The sequence below is a fragment of the Staurois parvus genome, unplaced genomic scaffold (genome assembly GCF_062004578.1).
Source record: "Staurois parvus isolate SC_StPar_1 unplaced genomic scaffold, SC_StPar_1.0 ptg000046l, whole genome shotgun sequence".
Lineage (NCBI taxonomy): Eukaryota > Metazoa > Chordata > Amphibia > Anura > Ranidae > Staurois > Staurois parvus.
In genome coordinates, this window is record NW_028317842.1 from 847 (window position 1) to 7,500 (window position 6,654).

The 6,654-nt window shown below is 39.8% G+C and overlaps 1 pseudogene; it reads left to right on the top strand.

Annotated features, from left to right (window-relative positions):
* The first annotated feature begins 395 nt into the window (after nt 1-395).
* The window catches only part of LOC149470410 (legumain pseudogene), a 31,890-nt pseudogene continuing 25,631 nt past the window's right edge, over nt 396-6,654 (top strand).

The window sequence follows — 6,654 nt, forward strand, 5'->3', positions numbered from 1 at the left end:
ACGCATTGTCTTCTTCTAAGACATGGACGTATTGCACCAATTCATCAAGTTTATTCTCCAGATCTCCTATCTGCGCTATTTCCCCACGGAGCTCCAAGGCCAATTTCACCACCTCAACGGATATAGAGGCAGTAATATGTAAAAATACTTGCAGTTTTTCCTCTAATGTAGATACCGTGAGAGCAGGTGAGGCAGGCAGGTGATTGGCAGAGACAGTGGAAGGGATATCCAGGCCCGGTCGCTCTGACGTTCTGATTCCTCCGTCTGGGAAGCAGGAGGTGAAGAGGTTGGCTGCAGTGGCATAGGGGCTGCAATATAGCCGACCGCCAATGGGGGCCCTGGGCTTACTGTAGAAATTGAGGCCGGGGACTGAGGCCCATGCAAGAAACGCCTCAATGGAGATGGCCGCGGATCACAAGGAGAAGGGGGCTTCCAATGCCCTATTTTCCCCATTATCGGTGGGGATTATGGTGGGCTGGGTGCCAAGCTTAACTGACTCACCTGGGGACGCCTACAAGACGGCAGAGCGCCGCTGGTGAGTCGCGATTGCCGGGAGAGGAGCGGAGCTCAGCAAGAAGCGGCCATCATCCTCCCTGGCCGTGCATGCACCCCCCATGCATTTTTAATTTCATTTTACTAGGAACCTGGAAAGCATTGCACCCAGGGTCAGCAGATTGCGGGTGCCATGCAGTTCGCCTGCAGACTTGTCAGTGTATCTGCTCTTAACTCATATGGACAGGAAGAGAGAACAAACTACCAGAGCGCTCAACAGCACCCTGGTAGTTCATTGGGGACTACAAGTCAGTATTTGTAGTTGACAATCCACAGAACTCTGAACAAATGATGCAGCCTGGTGGGTGGAGCACTGAACAGCCGTGTTTTTTTTTTTTTTTTTTTTAAATGTGACATTGAGCAGGGGGAGAATCTCCCCAGCAGGGTGTCACTAGATTCAGCGGATCGGAGAGCTGTTGCAGGAGTGGGAACATGTTACATGTTCCATCCATTTTTAGGATGGAACATGTAACATGTTCCCGAATTTGAACATATCCTTTAACTTAGAACGCAGTTTGTTTTTATCCTTTAAATTAAAACTTTATTTTCTTTATAGATATGACAATACATTACCTGCTTGTAATCATGGCACAGGGCAAAAAACTCTTTCCCCAACATCATTTTTTTTTGTTTTCTTTTTACAAAAGACACGACCCTAATTCAAATGCGTGATTAAATGCAGGCATGGGAGAACAAATGACTGAAGACTTCACAAAATAATAGCTGGAGACAAATGTGGAGATACATTTCTCATGTGTTCATCCCATACCAAGGTCCGGGATAAATCCCCTGCTCACATTTGTTCCAGAAAGAGTAGTTTGTTGCCTTCTTAGGGGCTAGAAATATCAGAGATTGGTTTACTATAGGTGTACTGTACATATACATGGGAACACGGGTTCAGGTTTTAGGAATTGATCTACTACATAGCTTTGTAGTGGAGGAATGTTTTGATGTGCTGAACATGTGCGTGCCACAGAGAATGCTCTATTATACTGTATGTGAGAAGGGACAACCACTAATTAACTACCTTATGACTTTATGGGGCCAACGTAATTATCTAGACCAGGACATTTAAATCTCTTTTGTTTTTACTATGTCCACTTCAAAGTACCCTCTTTACGTGTGCAATGGGGATGGCCATCTGTCCAGGAATGCAGCGTTTTCCCAGGCTATGACCTTACATATGTATAGATAGACCGGTGTCACCAAATCATATATACACGTGTTAATTCTACCCCAAACGTCAAAACTATACCTTCACCCCCAAAAGGTTTACAGTTTAAAATTACTTTTGGTGTCTCAATGTCCTACATCACCGCTAGTGTACACCAAAACACATGATCTTATTCAGTGTTCTTCCTGCACATGGGAAATCTTTCATATTCACTTGTCACACTCAGAAAATTTATGCAAACTAGTTGTCAAGGCAGGGCTGTGGAATGGACAGGTAGGCCTAGTGGCAGGGTAACGCACTGGCTGACGACAACCACCACCCACAGACCGAAGTCCCTCAGGGCGCGGAGTCTAAGTCCCAGGCTGCCCTTCACCAGGGCCCGATGGTGGGGATGGACTTGACGCAGCCAGGAACCAGGTCGCGGCCCCCGAGACACCCCGGCTGCGGTAATGGCCGCCGCCAATGGCGTGTAGCTGGTAAGAATGACAATAGCGTAGTCAGGCAGGCCAGGTCAACAACAACGGGACAAAACGGTACAGAACAGTAGACAGAGAATCACAGGTCACGGGCCGGGTTCAGCAATGGAAGGTCAGATCGAAGGAAAACACAGAGAATGGTCTTAGCCACAAGCCGAGTCAGATACCAGAAGAGTCACGAGCGTATACACAGAGCTGTAGCAAGACAAAGACACAAGACAAGTGCAAAGAGCATGTGCAGAACACAGGCTTATATGTACTCAGCCACACCCCTCTGGGGGATGGACCTCAGAGACCTGAAGGCATAAAAGATTCCCACCATGCTCAGCAGAAATCCAAAATGGATGCCAGCACATTGAGTAATATAACCTCTGGGAAAAGGTAGGACCTTGACACTAGTGCAAAAACCACTCCATGTGTCCACTTCCAAAAAAATCTATAATCTTTACTATTACCCTAAAAAATTTACTTGAACATAGCCTTAGCCACTTCACATCTGGACACTTTTACCCCCTTCAGACCAATTTTTTTTAGCTTTCAGTGCTATCACACCTTGAATGACAATTGAGTGGTCATGCAACACTGTATCCATATGAATTTAGCTTTTTTTTTTTTTTTTTTTTTATAGACAGATAAACTCTGGTGAATAAATACCACCACAATAAAAAGTTTTATTTTTTTTGCTATACAAATGAAAAAGTCCAAACATTTTTAAAGGGTTTTTCTTAAAAAAAAATTAGCAAATAAATAACCTTCATAAATCTTGGTCACTATTTATTCAGTTATCTTTTTAGTAAAAAAAACTAAAACACAAATTTTAAAATTTATAGTTTGATTATAAACTAATTTTTTTTTGTTTTTTTCTTTTTTTTTTTTTAGTACTGTCACCCTAGCAGTACAGTGTGACCATAGTGACACTACTACTTGTGAGGGGTGATGAATTTTTAAAAAAAAATTTTGTACACCCATAAAGGCTGTAAAAGCACTCATTTCTCCTGCTGGCTGCATTCTTGCAGCCATTGAGAAATACTGTTTGAGCTGTGATTGGTCACAGCTTGTCACATGTACAAGGCTGTTGTGAATAGCCTTTTACCATGTGACCTCGGTGATCATTCACAGACTTTACACGTAGTAAGCAATGGATGTCAGAAATGACTACCAAGCCAATACAATCTACAAATGGCAAGAGCTTGTAGGGGGCAATTGTCCATCAACTGATTCATCACCTGTGAGGTCCTCTGTGCAGGTTAAGGATATAGAACACCATAAAAATAATGGATCCAGAAATCCAACTAAGGGGGAGGAAAGGAGAGATACCCAAATCCACTTTCAGGGACAAAGGAACAATGGTGTACCCTATAAAAATATGGGGAGAAGAGATACTGGATATTACCATAGCCGCTAGGGATTTAGAGGGCAAGAGGAACCCAGACAACAATAATGGTTGAAATCTATTGTGCACAGAGACATTAGAGGGCTGGAGGAAGGATAACTAGAATTATGGAAGAAGCCCTAGAACGAGTGGAGGGAACCATATTAAGTTTTTTTCCAGAGGGAATACAGAGGAAGACCACCAGGACCTCCGCTCAGGACCCCAAATCAATATCAGGGATGGGGAAGGGGAGGGCCCAGGGATTACCAATATCAATACAGGATGGAGGGACCCAGAGAGCAATTTCAAGATCAAAAGGGAGGAAGAAATGACCTACAGATCAAATCCAGGAAGAGGAATGAAGAGGAATGAAGAGGAATGCAGAGGGAGGGAGGGAGGAAGGAAAAAAAGGGAGAGAAAACAAGAGATGACAAAAAGGAAACTTAGGGGAGGGAATATATAACCTTAACTCTGCCTCATCAGATAAAGAAATTAGAGTATTAGATCTGGGTTTGAAATTCACACCCAAGTCAAAATTTGAATAAGTTTCAGACGTTCTTTAAATTCAGTTTTCTGATTATATTTGAGATTTAATGAAGTATTTTGTCCTTGCCAGGGCCTACTAATTCTGCTAATAAAAATGTGACTCCTTGTGAATTCAGAGTGGTTTGAAAAACAGATCCGCTTTTAATCTGAATCAGAATGTGGAAGTTTTTAATCAGATGGTCGGTAGTGATCTTCGGGAACTTTAGGTTTGGAAAAATTGGCTGATAAGAATATTATTCGCCCAGCAAAGGGGGAGGTGTGGTCCTTTGATAGGAGAGACTGTGAGATGGAGATGAACAGAATTTTAAGTGAAGATACATGTCAAAATTAAAGGCAACCCCACTAAAGGCCTTTAAAAACAACTTAGCAATATAGTTATGGAGGCCAAAGATTTAAAAATTATCAATGAGAAGAAAGCTAAAAATAGTTGATCCGTTCTAGCTGTAGGGATCCAGTATTTTATTATTTGCCGAAGATTCATAAATCGCCCCCCCCCCGGCGGATCGATTGTTAGCGGTATAGGTTCTGTGCACTCCAGAATTGGAGAATACATAGACATTTTGGCAACTTGTAGTGACGAAAATGCTGGCCTACTTGAAAGATGGACAAGTAGTAATTGAATTGGTAGAATATATGGAGATTACACATTATACTAGTCACCATAGATGTAAAGTCATTGTACACGAGTATTAAACATGAAGATGGGATCAGTGCGGTGAAATGGGCCCTCATGGAATATACTAAGATTCATAGGAAAAAGTAAATTTATTATCCAATTATTGGTGTTTGGTATGTACAACTGTTAGTACTGTTAATAAGAAGATATTAGGTTAAGGAAAGCTTCTAACATATGTATGGATGAGTTGGATCTTAATAAAATAATTGAGTTATTATATTTATATTTGTTCTAGATTGGGAAAAGTAATTACTTTAGTCTGAATATACATATGAACATATATCTTGGGTTTTCTTTACATTCAAGCCACACGTGGTAGCAATTGGTCTATCCATCCTCCCCATCTATGTAAGATTGTTTCACTAACTAGAGAAATGTAAAAATCTTATTTCATACATGTTAGGTTTACTAATACTGTACTATTTCTTGATTACGATATTTATATATGAGATAACTCTTAAGATTACTTTTAGGAGAATATATATGTGTAATACATCTAATTTACTCTGAATGATGGAATGTCTAGACCTTCTTAGGTTACACTCAGACTTTAGGAGAAGTAGACTAGAGGTTTTGTTATATATACACATCTGTTTCCAATTATCTTGGTGGGACTACAAGGAACACAAGAGAAGATCAGCCCATTTTTAGGAGATGGTGGGGGCTGGATTGCTCTTTTAAGAGCAGAACAAAGACTTTAAGGACACTCTTTGCTAGAAGCCTTGATGCAATACACTTCACACACACACACACACACACACACACACATATATATATATACACACACACACACACAATCTTATTATCAAGAACTTAACTATATTCTTTGGACATTTAAACATTCTGTATTCCAATATTTTATTTCTAATTTTATGCAACATTATTATTAAATCATCTTTGAGTTTATGCAAGAAGTGGAAGGACTTTCTATCTGAACATTTCTCATCAATACAAGTTAATAAAATAAGGAGACAATACGATATTTTACAACAACTATTTCCGGTATGGAGGAGATTTCTACATCCAAAAGAAAAAAAGGTGTGGCTATGGGTGCAAAATTTGCTCCAAGTTTAGCAAATATTTTCATGACTAGGTGGGAACATGCTGAGATTTTTGGCCAGGAATGGAAAGGGTTAAAAACAAAGAATTATCAATGATATCCTATTCTTCATTTTGGAGGGTGACATGGAATCACTGAAATTATTTTTGAGACACATTTAAAATAATCCATATGGAGTAGAATTCTCACAAACTATGGATAAAAAAAAAAAAAAAATTGGTTAACTTTTTTTATCTATGCATTTTCTAAGTAAAAGGGTAAACTGTATACTAAAACATTTTAAGGCCACCAATCGGAATGGATTCATCCCTACATCGAGTGGTCATCACCCACAGTGGATTCAGGGAGTGCCTAAAAAGGACAATGTTGTAGGATTAAGAGGAATTGTTCAAAGCTGATTATATTGAGCAATCAGAGGTGATCAAATAGATAGATTGGAAAAGCTGAGGTTTGATAATAGTAAGGATTATATAGGGAATGGGAAGAAGAAAATTGGTAATAAAAGTAGGTTGAAAGAAGGGAGATTTCAGTTTGCTTTGTCTCGAATTTCAGCTTCCAATATAAAGCTATAGAGATGATTAAATATTGGCCTGTAGTGAAAAGAGATAGGATTTTAGGCCCAATACTTCCGATCAAGCCATAATTTATAGAAAGGCACCAAATTTACATAATAAAAGTATTATCTCCCTTCTGAACAACAAAAACAGAATGTTCGACCTGAAAAGGTTTCTTCCCATGTCGGCAATGCAATATTTGTAAAACTACAGGGATAAGAACAAGAAAAATAGAAAGTGTTAA